General features: G+C 38.8%; 1 protein-coding gene across 1 annotated transcript in view; it reads right to left on the minus strand.

The window, feature by feature from the left end:
* The window catches only part of lrfn1 (leucine rich repeat and fibronectin type III domain containing 1), a 158,426-nt gene that overhangs the window by 52,163 nt on the left and 90,803 nt on the right, over positions 1-15,460 (minus strand). The window contains exon 2 of the mRNA XM_046072993.1: positions 3,245-3,296. The gene's annotated coding sequence lies outside the window, so the exon portion shown is untranslated. The remainder of the gene's footprint in view (positions 1-3,244; positions 3,297-15,460) is intronic.

Here is a 15,460-nt window from a genome sequence, read left to right on the forward strand (position 1 = left end):
ACTGATTTTTGGTGCATTTTCAGACATCTATACCGCTGCAGAAATGAAGATTAATTCACAAATCCTCAGATACACTCCTAAAAATGGATTTCATTGTGTGTGAAATCTAGCTGTTGTTCAACTTGTATTGCTTTGACACAGTGTGTTTTGCAACAGCCATTTCTCAAACTGACACAGAATAAGGAAGGGTTGCGGCCTCCTCCTGTTTAATTATAGTGCTCTGAGAAAAGCAGCATATGCCAACAAAAGAGATCAAAACAGCTATTTGCATGAAGAGAGTCTAATTTCAAAATGAGTCAAAAATCTATACTTTGGTGTACTGATATTTTCAGCATGCTGGATGTGCTCTCATGGAGGAAAATGGTTAATCTAAGAGCTCTGCAGTTTCACAAGATATAAGATAACACGAGAAAAACATAATTCACTTTAGAACTTGTGAGTCAGCTGCAAAAGACTGTGGGGAATGAAATCTTTCACAGTTTAATAAAAAGTAATAAATGTGAAAGTGTCTCTCTCTGCTTCACGCATACATACAAAAACGAATCCTCTGCATTGCTGCTTATAATCAATCATTTATAAAATACCGTGCTTTGGGCTGGTTAATTATTATTAAGCATTATGGTATTTATTTTATTCTATATAGAAAGCACTGGGTAGTTTTATAACCTGAAGTAATGCTTATGAAGCCTTTGTCAAACTTAAGGGAAGGAAAACTGTTAAATAAGCTTTTTAACAGTATCCCAAAGTATCAGCACTAATTAAATCCTGTATTTATTTGTTTATATATATTTTCTTAATTTACTGCAAATTTCCATCAAATGCATTTTAACTTTCTGTTTACTGCGTTCATATTGTGGCTGTTAAGTGAGCAGTTTAAAACAGAATCAGGGTCACACAGATAAACTTGAATTGTTCTGCCTACTGAATTGGCAACTCTGATAACTTTCTGTTCTGTAAACTATTCTGTAAAAAAGAAAACAAATGAAATGCATTCGTTTGAGCAGGAAGGAGTCTAATCAAAATGCATGTCAACACAATTATGATTGCATCTTTGACGACTCTGTTCTCTCCACATAAACAGAGGAAACATAACAAATTGTCTTTTAAATGTTTTAAATCTAAATCTAAATCTAATCAAGTGTTCCTACACTATCGCTATCATCCAAAGGTCTCTTTGCATTATTGCTTAGTCCTTTTTGAACCTTAACATACAGTATTCAAAGAGCTGTGATGTATCTTGGTAGCAAAGTGTCATGATGTTCGTTTCTTATTAAAAATTACTCCTTAAACAGACACATTTGCACTACCAAGTAGAAATAAATCCAATAGCAAATGCATGAACCACTATAGAGAGTTATGATTCTGTATTAGCCCTGTGTTGCACCTTGTTCTGGGCAGTCTTTGCAATTGCCTTCAAAACTTTTGTTATTGCTCATACTATGGATTATTAACTCTCTATTCCTACCCAATTGCCAAATTAGCTGCTGAAGCCAGGCAGTACCCTTGTGCAGAAAAGAATCTTGCAGGACTGCTAGTTCAAAGCAAGAAAAATCAATGTCCTCTCATGGCGCCACATTATGTAAACCCCAGCCACCTGAAAACGATCAGGTTCAATAACTGCAACGTTTAATGGCTAATCCTGGCACATGTTGATGTCTCTCATACATCCTTTTATATGTTATCTGTGCAGTGTGATTTCTGTTAAAGTTTTTAGTACTCCTGCACAAGTACACATACATGTTATGTTGCATTATCAAGTGTGCATTCTGTAGTTTATTATATTAAATTCCATTATAATTAAAATTTAAAAAAATGTTTGTGCTTAAAGTTCTTTACAGAAAAGGGTGTTAAAGGAAGGTCCTTCAAGGAACTGTAAATTCTTACAAGGAGAGATCTTGAAACTTTAATGATTGTAATAAATTACTCTTGATGCATTAGACCACAGATACGATCAGTAAGTGAAGCCTTATCAGGTGATTACTGTAAAACAGAAGAAAACTAATTTCGCCAAGGTATATCAACTAACACAACTTGGGCTCACATAATAACTTTAGTTTTAGAGCCTGGGAAAGTTGACACACAATTACTACTGCGGAGGTTTTTCATGACATTGATGAAGCTGTTTTTAAAGGGCTGGAAAAGCCACAGCAAGTCAGATCTTTCGGCTCCATCACAGACTTTGACTTCTTACCAAATGCAGCAGAAAAGAAATTTTGCAGATTGTCAGAAGAAAAAAAACATGACAGTACAAGGCTTGGATTTTTTTTTTTGCATGAGGGCTTTATGAAAACATGTACAAATATCCAGCTACTCTATTCTCCGAGAAGTGATAATGTGCTATCGTAAGAATGTTAACAAAAGGAGCATGCATGTGACACCGGTTCATGCCGAGTTTATGTCATGTAAGAATACAGCAGCTGACGAGTTGCTTTTATCTGCAAACATAGAGGCAAGTCAGTTTGTCCTAGAATGTGAAGCTCACAACAGCAGCAGCACATTATAGACGTTTATAAACTAGAGTTCCTGATTAATGGTGACGAGAGCTCCCCTTCTATGAATCATTATTCATAGTACAAAGCAAATATCTATGACCAACCACAAATTCCTATGAGGAATATCAATGCTATGCCTGGTTATAAGTTATCAAACCATCATATTGTATATATTCTCAATGCATGTTCACCGCAGCCAGGGTGTTTTCTGCTGTTCATCAGAGGGCCTGTTTTCCCTATTGAGATAAGAAATTAAATCTGCAGGAGCAGAGGATGCTGGGTTTGCTGCAGGGTGGCGAAGCAGTAGCTCTGATAATGGAGCCGACTCCCATTGCGCAGGCTATGAGGCAAACAGCCATGGCGCCAGCCCAACCCTGCCTATGTGAGAGGAGAGCTAACAGTGTCACTCTTCAGAAGCTTGCTCTCACTCCCTCTCTCTCTGTATGTGAACATGTGGTTGAATCTGTATGTGACAGAGAGAGGAGGAAAATAACAAGAAAAACTGTAGGGTTTGCCTTTGTGTTTAATATAGTGAGAATATGTATGCATGGTGAGTCAAACATACTGACCCTGTGGAGTAAAAACTGAGTGATCGCTAGAGCCACAGGAAGGAAACATCATTTTTTCGAAGCCTTTCCCTTCTATCCCTTTGCCCCATCACTTTCTGGTCGTGTTCACAGTTTGGATGGGTTATGTGTGGTAGTATATTATGTAAATGTGAAGAGGGTTTTAATTTCAATTTGGGAACTCACCAGAATATTGTGTCGTTTCGGATGCTCCACAAAGGGTTCACTTCAAAGCAGTCTGCAGAGAGAAATAAATGGTCACACCTTAATGTGCAAGCACAAATAACATTGGAGGCCGTATGGCACCAGTTGTAATAGTGTCAGAATCATAAAAAGGTTCAATTTATAGTTCAATATTTGATTTTATCCCAGGCTCAATACAAATGATTTGATATTTCTGTAGCAGTGGAACAATCATCTTCTGCCCAGAGCCTCTCTGCCAAATGAAATTCAAGCAGAAATATAATTTTACCTACCTCCTTCTGTAAAGACGATTTCCTGCTTTATATGCATAGCTAATATTTGTCTTTAGCCTGTATAATAATCTGCCTCGGATTGTACACGGGAAAACTTGCATTACCCTGTAGTTAGTTTTTTTTTCACTTTTTCTTTTCATTACAGCTATTAAAAGCAAAGAATGAATTCAATGAACACTGACTGCTGAATATAAACATATAATATGTATATATTGTACACATTGTGTCATTACATACTATATTGTTAGTTTGTCACTGAAAAGAATCCTATGCGTTTACCATAAAGTACCATACATTTATCTTATGCTTGTATCATAAAGTTTAATAAAGCTAATACATTTAATGGAGTGACAGAGAAACATAATGTGACTATAAGAATATTCTTAAATACATGTCAATGGGGTTGGGCATATTAACATACACTTTACTTACATGCAGTCCAAAACTACAACAGCCTATATGGGTGGTAACAGACAACCCACCACAGCTCTTTACCTTTAGTTAGCCCCACCTTTATAGTTCATTATAGTTCACATAGTTCAAGAGCTGCACTGATTCTGAAGCTCTATGTCAAACTTGCAAACCAATGTTTTGCACTGCAGATGAACATTGATATTTACCACCTTCAAACTAAAAGGCCAATGTGTTTAAACAGGTTTTACAGCTACATTACTGCTACATTGTTGTATTTTATCCAGTTTTTTAAAAGAACTTTTCACGTTCTTATCATGTTTCCCTATGTTAAATTTCGAGCTATCTCTTGACATATTCCAAATAAAGGTTAAAATAATCCTTTATGAGTATCGGTAATGTATAATTTCTCTTGTTTATTTTCTGGTAAAACAAATAAAATATTTTTTATTCCACATTGGGGGGCATAAACAGAAATCTAACCCATCAAATGTAATTTAAGGCAACTAGCTAACCCCTCCTTGATAAAAACGGCACTTGACCTTTATTTTGTGGGTCATGGACGCAAGTACAAAGAATGCTTTCAAAAATAGACATGTTAATAGATTTAATTTATCAATTAATTTATCATGTAATACCAGACAGACTCTATGATGTTGAGATCAAGGCTCTGACCGGGCCATACCATCACTTTCAGGACTCCTTGTTCTTCTTCAAGCTGAAGTTCCCTCCTGTTTCAAATGCTCCACAATCATCCTGGTCCCCAAAAAACCCTCCATCTCTGGACTAAATGACTACAGGCCTGCCGCCCTGACATCTGTAGTCATGAAGTCCTTTGAAAGACTGGTGTTGGCCCACCTGAAGGACATTACAGGCCCCTTGCTGGACCCCCTGCAGTTTGCCTACAGGGCTAACAGGTCCGTGGATGATGCAGTCAACTTGGGACTGCATTACATCTTGCAACACCTCGACTCTCCAGGGAGATATGCAAGGATCCTGTTCGTGGACTTCAGCTTGGAGTTCAACACCATCATCCCGAACATCCTCAGCACCAAACTCACCCAGCTCACTGTGCCAGCCTCCACCTGTCAGTGGATCACAAATTTCCTGACTGACAGGAGTCAGCAGGTGAGGCTGAGGAACAGCACATCGATCACTCGGACTGTTAGCACTGGCGCCCCCCAGGGGTGTGTGCTCTCCCCACTGCTCTTCTCCCTCTACACCAACGACTGCACCTCAAGAGACCCATCTGTCAAACTCCTGAAGTTTGCTGACAACACAACGGTCATCGGCCTCATCCGGGACGGTGATGAGTTGGCCTACAGATGGGAGGTTGATCAGCTGACTCTCTGGTGCAGTCAGAACAACGTGGAGCTTAACACGCTCAAAACTGTGGAGATGACTGTGGACTTCAGGAGGTGCCCCCCCACTCTGCCCCCCATCACCATACTCAACAGCCCTGTGTCTGCTGTGGAATCCTTCAGGTTTCTGGGATCCACTATTTCCCAGGACCTGAAGTGGGAGCCCAACATGGACACCATCATCAAGAAGGCCCAGCAGAGGATGTACTTCCTGCGCCAGCTCAGGAAGCTCAACCTGCCTAAGGATCTGCTGATCCACTTTTACACAGCTATCATCCAGTCTGTCCTCTGCACGTCCATCACTGTCTGGTTTGCATCTACCACCAAAATGACAGGAGCAGACTATAACGAACAGTCAGGTCTGCAGAAAAGATCATCAGTGCCAACCTGCCCTCCATTCAGGACTTATACATTTCCAGAGTCAGGAAACGGGCAGGAAACATCACTGCAGATCCATCTCACCCCGGACACAATCTGTTCCAGCTTCTCCCCTCTGGTAGGTGCTACAGACCACAGTACACCAAAACCAACAGAGTTAGGAACAGTTTCTTCCCACAAGCCATCACTCTGATGAACAGCTGATTTCTGACTTACGGTGTCAGGAACAATTCTTGTGCAATAACCCAGTAACTCTGCCTCTAATCAGCCACCTGTTTACTGGCTAACACTTATTATTTATTCACCATTCTCTATTTCAGTACTGTTCATACTGTTATATTGTCATATTGTAGATACTGTATACCAAATCCACCTACCTCTAGTCATAACTCCTGCACCAAATACTTACACTTATTTATTACATCGTGAGCAATGTACAATCCAGAGTCAAATTCCTCGTATGTGTACACATACATGGCAATAAAACCTGATTCTGATTCTGAAGATAGTTCTTGATGACTTTCACTTCATGGTTGGGGTCGTCGTCATGCTGCAGATTAAATTTGGGGCCAATAAGATGCCTCCCTGATGGTATTGCATGATGATGTGTCTGCCTGTAGCTCTCAGCAATGAGAAGACTATCAATTCTGACCAAATCCCCAACTCTGTTTGCAGAAATGCAGCCCCAAACTTGCAAGGAACCTCCACCATGCTTCACTGTTGCCTGCAAACACTCTCCAGCCTTTCCATGAACAAACTGCCTTCTGCTACAGCCAGATATTTCAAATTTTGACTCATCAGTCCAAAGCACCTGCTGCCAGTTTCTGAGCATAGATGTGTCACATGGCTTTGTTTCCATGTTGGAGGTATGGCTTTTAGGTTTTAAGTTTTCCATGAATGCCACTTCTGACCAGACTTCTCCAGGCAGTAGATGGGTGTACCAGGGTCCCACTGTTTTCTGCCATTTCTGAGCTGATAGCACAGCTAGACATCTTCCGATTGCAAAGTGAAGCAAGCATGATCTGTCCTTCATCTGCTGCGGTAAGCTTCCTTGGCTGACCTGAAACCCCTGTGTGCCTTCCCAAAATCCTTGATCTCTTGCAAGTGTCCTAGAAGAATTGATGCTATTTTGAAGACAGAGGGTGGTCACACCAAATACTGATTTAATTTATTCTTCAGTTCACTTACTTTGTATTTTGTTAATTGATAGACATGTTAATAGATTATATTTATTTCCACGCGTGCCTAAAACTGCACAGTACGGTTTGGCAAATGTAAAGCTATCTTGGGTAATACTGGCTGGTGTTGCAGAAGTGTAAACTTCACCAAATCCAATAAAGAGCAGGACAGAGCTGCTAATGTTAGTCTAAATTCTGATAGCCTCCAGAGCCAGCTTCTACGCAGTGGAAAGTAACCTACTGCACAGTGGATGCTTTAGTCATTTTAACATGTAACCCCACAAACTTATGTAAACTAGTTAGGTAATGATATGCTCCTTGGTATCTTCTCCACTACGCTGTGAACTAAACTAGTTAGTCAGACTGCTTTCAACTGCAGTTCATACTTCCTTACACTTTTACTTGTATGTATTTGGTTATGGAAAGGCATAAAAAAGGACATCTAAGTTTAAGTGGCAATCAATCAATCAATCTCATATGCACAAAACTTAATTCTGCAGGACTAGGGTGAACCAAACAAAACAGGTTAGGTGTAGTACACAAACACATTTCTTGGAACTCATTTAAAGTGATGTAATGTACTATACATAGGCTAAAACAATTCAAGGGAGCCACAATTTCGTCTCTCTCTCCCAAATGCACAACTAAAGGCGCACATGGAGCAAGGTGAAGCACAAAGGGACCACTTTCCAATTTTTTTTTTCCTTTTTCAGGACAAGAAGAATAGCTCTGATTCTCCTCTGTCAGATTTAATTGCCAAAGCAACAATCTTGATTAGGATCTCAGCAGTCCTTTTTTATCAGCACCAGCCAAAGCAACCCAGGATGTTTGTCCAAGCAAGACATATTTACCAACCCAAGTTCTCACTTCTACTGAGTGCAAACACAGAAGGCCTCCACAAAAGATCCTGACATTGAGAGCAACCTTCAACGGTTGTTCATAGCCATTCATTACATCCAAAAGAAACTCTCTTCTTCTTCTCTAGTGTCACGTTTGCAACACACTCCCTTCCTATAAGTCCTCCCTTAACATGTAGGTGATATCTTAACATAAATCTTCCTAGGAATCAGTGACATATCATCCAGTGTGGGTTTTTTGTCATGTCTTTTGACTGCAACTTAAACCCTTTACTTCCAAAATGCCATTACGTAACGTCAAACAGCCAGCTTTCTGACTGACCTAAGACAGTGATGTGAGATGTACAATTTCACGCATGTCACACTTCACCGAGATGTCCATCCTATCTTCATGTCCCTGAAGCATCCAACACTAAGGAATTGATTTTAACATACTGCACACACACTCCCTTAATATCTGCAGAGCTATTCATGCTGCTTTAGCTGTAATCATGCATATTGTGACTGCATGCTAACTGCCCCTTCATCTATTCATCAAACTCCCACGCAGACACATCACATACACCACACGTACATAGACTTCCATTCAGTGACACAGCGACTTGGCTCGTGAGAGGATTTTCTAATCAACATTTTAGTTATTGTCGTTGCTTTTCTAATTAAAAACACTAGTAGTGGGATGTGTGATTTGCAGCAGAGAGGGGGAATGCTGTATGCTCAAAAGCAAAAGCAGTTTTGCTTAAAAACACCCTTCAAAGATCAAATGTTATTAGGCTCATATTCCTCCTCCAGCCATGTCTTCATTTGTACTAATGCTATAAGATTACTGAAACACAGGACCTGCAGCTTTTAAAGCTGGTATAAAACTGGTATAGTTCTTAAAATATAGGTCTGCAACTAATGACTAATAAATCTGACTAATTAATCTGCCTGGTATTGTCTTGATTATTAAAATGCCCAATATATCTCCCAGAGCCTAGGATGAAATGTTCATATTACTTGTTTTATCTGACCATCTGTTCAAACTTCAACAATATTCAGTTTATTATCATGTATGACAAAGAAAAAAATCTAATCCTCACATTTGAGAAGCAGGAAGACATATTTGATATTTTTGCTTGGAAATATGATACATTATCACAATAGTTGCCAATTTAATTTGTCAATTGAATTATATTCTATTATATGTATTATATACATGCCCATTTATATATGTATATGTGTATATATGTATATATGTATATATATATATGTGTGTGTATATATATGTATATGTGTATATATATATATATATATATATATATATATATGTATGTATATATGGGCACATGTTATTATCACGTTAATGTATAAATTATTTTATCGCACGTTAACGCAGTTTTTCTCATTATTATTTTGAATACACAGTCAAACCATGGGTCACAGGAGGGGGCGGTTGTTGATCAGCCAGAAAATCACCCACCCAAACAAGCAGTGGAGGGAGGCTTTAGCAGACTAGACAAGCAATCAAATGTCACAGCGAAGTGGATAGCTAAGATGTCGATCTTAGGAACGTTCTTAAAATCACAACATAGTCGCTTGGCCCCGCGGGGTTGCTCTTTGCTCCGGTGATCATACACCATATACCAGACAAGTGCTCCGCGAGTAAACGGCAGGTGCTCTATGGATAGTAACCATGGGAACGGCTTCCGTGCGCTATACAGCTGTAGCCTATTTAACTTAAAATTATAGGCTTCATAACTTTACCTGATAGGCCTTCATCTAGTTTTGTGGAGATGCTCTGCCATGCAAATTCCTTCCTGTTGATGTCCTATTTAGTAAAACTGTAATAGATTCTGGAAACTCACAAACAGCGAGGATCAGTCTCTCTTCCAATGATCTGTGCTGCACGTCGCGTACAAAAAGTTCAAGACAATTCAACTTCGCTGCGCGGTGGGCGTGTGTGCGTGAGGCAAGCATTTCACCTCACTCAAACAGGGACACTTGCTACTGAACATAGACTGTTTATGCTGATAAAAGAAAAATGTTTCTTCTGATACACAAGAAATCAGATTTATAGGCTATATGTTAACCTGTTGCTCAGAAGGTGCCTGTTATGGTCTTATGGTCTGGACTCTAACTTGTTTTAACAAGCTATAAAAGGTAATGCCCTGACAGTGGCAAATAGCTTTGGTTTTATATTTGATTTGATTAAATTAATATTTAAGTTGAGATTTACAAGAAATATTGTATTGCTACTGTGAAAAGGGAATACTGCTGGTAAAAAGCACCTTCTTTGTTTAAAGTGTTTGCAAATCACGTTATTGCACTTTTGTGTATATAGCAGTACATTTAAATTAAAAGTGCGCAATACACTATTTTAGAATACATACATACATATATATATATATATATATATATATATATATATAGATAAAGCTTTGATATTATTTTAGGACTTAAAGTATTAGTCGTTTAATTCAATTACTTATACTGCAGCTGTCTGGTTGATGGCTTGCTCTTTCCTGTTATTTTAAGCCCAGTGTAGCAACCCTGCCTTCTCATTTGCAGCCATCCTCAAGGACAAACAGTTATTTGTTCAGTGTTTTAGGGACTTCAGAGCTCTAGTACACAGGGTAAGGAAGGCCTTTGGATAACTGTAAGCTTGGATTATGTCTCCACGTAGTGACAAAAAGGATGTTTCTAAAGACATTTTTTCACTGACTCTGCAGTATTTTTGCAGATGGGCATTCAACAGAAACTAAAACAGTTTCATACTGAAAACTGAAACATGCTATTGCCTGTATTTTGCAGTAGCCTACACCATAGTTTTTGGTGTGTGACTAGAGGCAAGCGATGTCCATAGAAACATTATCACCTCTCAGTCAAAACACTCTCTAGAATTCTTAATGAAGAGTGAAAATGAAGCTGCTACAGGGCCTCTCTATAGCCGTCTCTAAACCGTGTGTTAAAATGTTAGGCACAAAACACATTCACATTACTCTGCCTGACTTGCCACAAGGCTAAAATAAGCACTTTGAGGCCGGGACCCACATTGCTATTATAAAACCTCCAATAAAAAACAAATAACAAAACACATATTTGATCTCAAGTGAACTTAAGTTGGATGAATTGCAAATAGTGGCAAGAGGCTAGCCTATGGAGTCTGAGTCAGGGCTAGTTATTCCGCCTGTTGAATCCCCCTTTCTTGAAGTGATCAGTGTGGAATACAAAACATGAAGTGACATGGTGAGAAAGGAAAGGATGTGAGAAATACCAGCCCCAATACACTGCAAGCTTAACTGATGGCTTGGCTGCAGCGTTTGCCTCTGTTGCGCATGTTAAGCATGTTGTCATTTTCATCAGATACCAAACAGCCGTGTCACACTGCTGCCTCCACCGAGTGTGATTTAACAGACAGCATATGGTTCTTTTAGATTGCCCGCACAGTTGGCACACTGACCATTACCAGTACCTCCAGGGCGGGCAATGTGACCTCCAGAGATGAGAGAGCTCCAGACAAAGGCAACAACCCAAGGCAAAGTAGAGGCCTGTACTATGGGTTGCACTGCAGAGAGCTGGAGCACACGAGTACACAGAAATAATGGCGGTGGTGGAGGTGTAAAATGATGAGGAAAAAATTGTGCTGATGTTTCACAATAACATTTACCATGACTAGGATTTTGTGACTGCTTTGTTGGAAAAGAAATCTAGTCGTGGTGCAGACAGTGACCATGGTGAGACTGAGCAATAATACAAGTTGCCTGAGAGAATCACATCAAATAATATACGCTCTAATAATTGCTGTGGTTATGCAGCTATTTTTAATAAAAAACAAACAGTTACATTTACAAGTCTGTGCTATCCTAAACCATGTCCCACATATATAAGTCAGTGAAAAGGCGAAGATGGTAAATGAATAATGTACTTAGTCATGTCATCACAACACAACACAAAGCTGTGCACGTGGCCACAGAGGTTAGCAGAGTTATCTATGAGCCTCCACTATGCACACTACGATTGTGTGAGGGATCAGAGTTTCCCTCCTTTCTTGATGAGTCAGGGATGATCTTCTCTGTTGCTCATGATCTGATGCTCTGGTAGTGAGCTCTTTCCCCTCCCCTTTCCCCCTTGTGAGCTGAAGCCTCTGATGATGTCCGTACTGCTATTTATACACTTAGCCATGCTCAGCAAATTTACCAGGACCACATAAATAATCAGTAGGTATGAGAGACAGTGTGCAAGAAGGACTGGTTTGCTTTAACACAGCAATTTCTACAAGCTTCATACCTTCACAGAGCAATGTACAAAGTTTGTAACAACACAGTTCTGTCTCTATTGTCACTTGTCATGATTTATGAGGTGAAACTATCATTAATAAGCTATAACTGAATTTACCACCAAATGATTTGTGCATTTATTTTTGCTGTTGTCTGCTAATTACTAAATCTGTTTTACAACACAGTGAATATTCTGAACTAACATACCTGTATACAGAACAGCAGCAGAGAAGCATATTAAGAAGAATATTAACAATAGTGTTCATGGGCCCAGAGCGTGACCTTACTGAAGCCCTAAGCGGCCATCGATTCACGTTTTTTTTACTCCATTTTACTGGAGTAAACTCCATTATCTCGTGATCTAGAGGTAACGACCATTGTTTTGTCGTGATCTCAAGATAACAAACGTTGTTTTCCCGTGATAACGGGATCATTTTCTTACGATCTGGAAATTGCAAACCATAGCTGAATACAGGGGTCGGCAGGTGCGTTTCTTTAGGATAATTTCCAAGAAATTAGTGTAGGACTTGTAATCCAAGGATTGCAGGTTTGACTCCCGCTATCAACAACTTTTTTTTTCTTCTTTTGTGTGTTTTTTATCATCCTCTTCAACAAAGTTTATGAAGAGATTCAGGAGAATCCAATCACACATTTCACGACGGCTATTTCAAAGGTTCCAAAATAGCCGTCAGGAAATGTGTAACGTTAAATGGATTCCCCTGAATGAGAAGCAGATGAATTTCTTCTGCTTGGGAATGATGGAGAAATGAAAAGTCCATAGGTTAATGAATGTGGACCAATCTTCGGGATGCGCACAGTCCAGCAAGTGCTTTATTGTGAGCATGTGAAACAGTCTCTTCATAAGAACTTTGTTTATACACTTAGCCAACCTCAAGAAATTTACCAGGACCACATAAATAATCAGTAGGTATGAGAGACAGTGTGCAAGAAGGACTGGTTTGCTTTAACACAGCAACTTCTACAAGCTTCATACCTTCACAGAGCAATATACAACGTGCTTTATTGTGAGCATGTGAAACAGTCTCTTCATAAGAACTTTGTTCATGGGCCCAGAGCGTGACCTTACTTAAACCCTAAGCGGCCATCGATTCAAATATTTTTTTTACTCCATTTTCCCGTGAAAACGAGATAATTATCTCGTGATCTACAGATAACGACTATTCTTTTGTCATGATCTCAAGATAACAAATGCTGTTTTTCCGTGACAACGGGATCATTTTCTTACAATCTGGAAATTGCAAACCATAGCTGAATACAGGGGTCGGCAGGTGTGTTTCTTTAGAGTGTAGGACTTGTAATCCAAGGATTGTGGGTTTGACTCCCGCTATCAGCAACTTTTTTTTTCTTCTTTTGTGTGTTTTTTATCATCTTCTTCAACAAAGTTTATGAAGAGATTCAGGAGAATCCATTCACACATTTCCCCACGGCTATTTCAAAGGTTCCGAAATAGCTGTCAGGAAATCGATTCAAATATTTAACAGACAGCATATGGTTCTTTTAGATTGCCCACAACTTTATTTAAATACTGAGCAAATACACAGTATCATTTGCAGGTTGGGTTGGGATAAGCTTCTGTAATGGCAGATTATGTCAGCTGCATTCATCCCCTTTAAGAGCAGCAGACTGTTTTTCCTAATGGGCTGCAAGGAGAATCCAGACTGGCTTCTCCTTTGAGTAAACTGTTTCTGTGCAGGAAGTGCCAAGGCCCAAAGCACAAATGTACAGCACCCCAAATACGATTATACAGCACTCCAAATATTCCTCCAAGGGTACATCATGTCCCTGTTTAAATTTAATTTGTGTTTTAAGGAGACACTAAAATTAAGCAATCTTTTCAATGGGTATGTGAATATACTTATTTACTAGACCTAGGATTATTAAAGGAGCTCAGGATGCTATACTTAGCAACCAGGAGCCAGATGCATAAAACCAACAGTTCTCCCAGTCCAGTTGCAGTTTCCTTAGGCAAGATTTTTGGACCCTCTTGAAAACGAGATGATGCATGTCAAGGGGCTATCCATCAATAAATTGAAATTGAAATTCTGAACTCTCGGTAACGTGTGTGTGTCAGGGTGAGGTTAGTTTCACCGTGGCATGTAAATTTACCCAAAAAAGTTTTGTCAGCTTGATATAGCCATAAGTCTGGTTCTGTTTTATAAATCGAAATTATTGTAGAACTGGGTGCACGTACACAAACAACATATGCATACTAGTGCCCACTTCAGGCAGGTAGTATGTTTTTATAGGGAAAGTACATGAACACACGCAGTGGGGAAATATTAATAGGATTAAATAATCGCAATAACTTAGTCAGTTAGAGGCTCTGAATTTCGGTTTCAAATTACTTTTCAATTAATTGCCCAGCACTTTTCCTGCAATTAGGGTTGCCACCTGTCCCTTAAAATACGGAATTGAATGAATCACAGGCCTACATTATAGTATGATTTGTTTTTTAAGGTTGAGGTATTCAGACACATAAGCATTAATGTAATAAGAAATAAGAGAGAGAGATGGGCTATTAATTACACATTTAATTATCAAAATATAGTACCTATGTGAAGAATATAAAGAACTATGTGTTATGTTTAACTAATCTATAGAATTGCATCCTTCAACATTATAGAATTAACAATAGGCTAAATAAAAACTGAAAAAAACAAATACATAAATATATATATTTACTGATCAATCATAAAAATTGTGTCAAATCAAATGTAGAAATAAGACTGAGTGCATCTGTTCAGTGATTTCAATAGTAGATAGCTTATTATAACATCCATTGGTATCAATCTTAATACTTTCCTGAAAACATGTTTAAAGTTATGATATACCACCACTGGCACACCATCGGGCCTGTGGTTGCCGGGCCCCTGAGGGGTGTGGCCTCCGCTGCAGCAGGCGTCCCTTATTTTTCAGTATTGAAGGTGGGAACTCTACCTGCAATAAAGCTTGATTTGCACTTTCTTTTATATTGTTGTCCATTTGTAACAAAATAGTGGAGCATAATACAGTTCACTCCCATAAAAGTAAAAAAAGACATTCTACTAAAATATACAGTGGCTCATTCAATTCAAATTCAAACTGTTTTCTGTTTACTTCCGTTTAAACTCATTTAAACTGAAATACATGAGTTTTAAATTGAGCACAACCCCCGCTGATCAGTTTTCCTGGTTTTCACACTGTTGCAGGATAAAGCTTTAGGAATAAGTAAGTATACAAAATTGATGGAAAAATGAATCTACATACTGTACATGGCTAAACATTCAAAAGTCCCATGTTCTACATTTATCACATTAAAAAATGTAAAACCTCCAAGTGATCAATGAAATCTTTATAAATGTCTAAATTTTCCATGATAAGGTAAGATGAGATGAGATACAATGAAACTTTAATGAGATCCTTGAAGAAACTGGGCTGCTGGTGCAGCAGCAAATATTGATAGGATATAATAAGAACATCTA

The sequence above is a fragment of the Micropterus dolomieu genome, linkage group LG17 (genome assembly GCF_021292245.1).
Source record: "Micropterus dolomieu isolate WLL.071019.BEF.003 ecotype Adirondacks linkage group LG17, ASM2129224v1, whole genome shotgun sequence".
Taxonomy (NCBI): Eukaryota; Metazoa; Chordata; class Actinopteri; order Centrarchiformes; family Centrarchidae; genus Micropterus; species Micropterus dolomieu.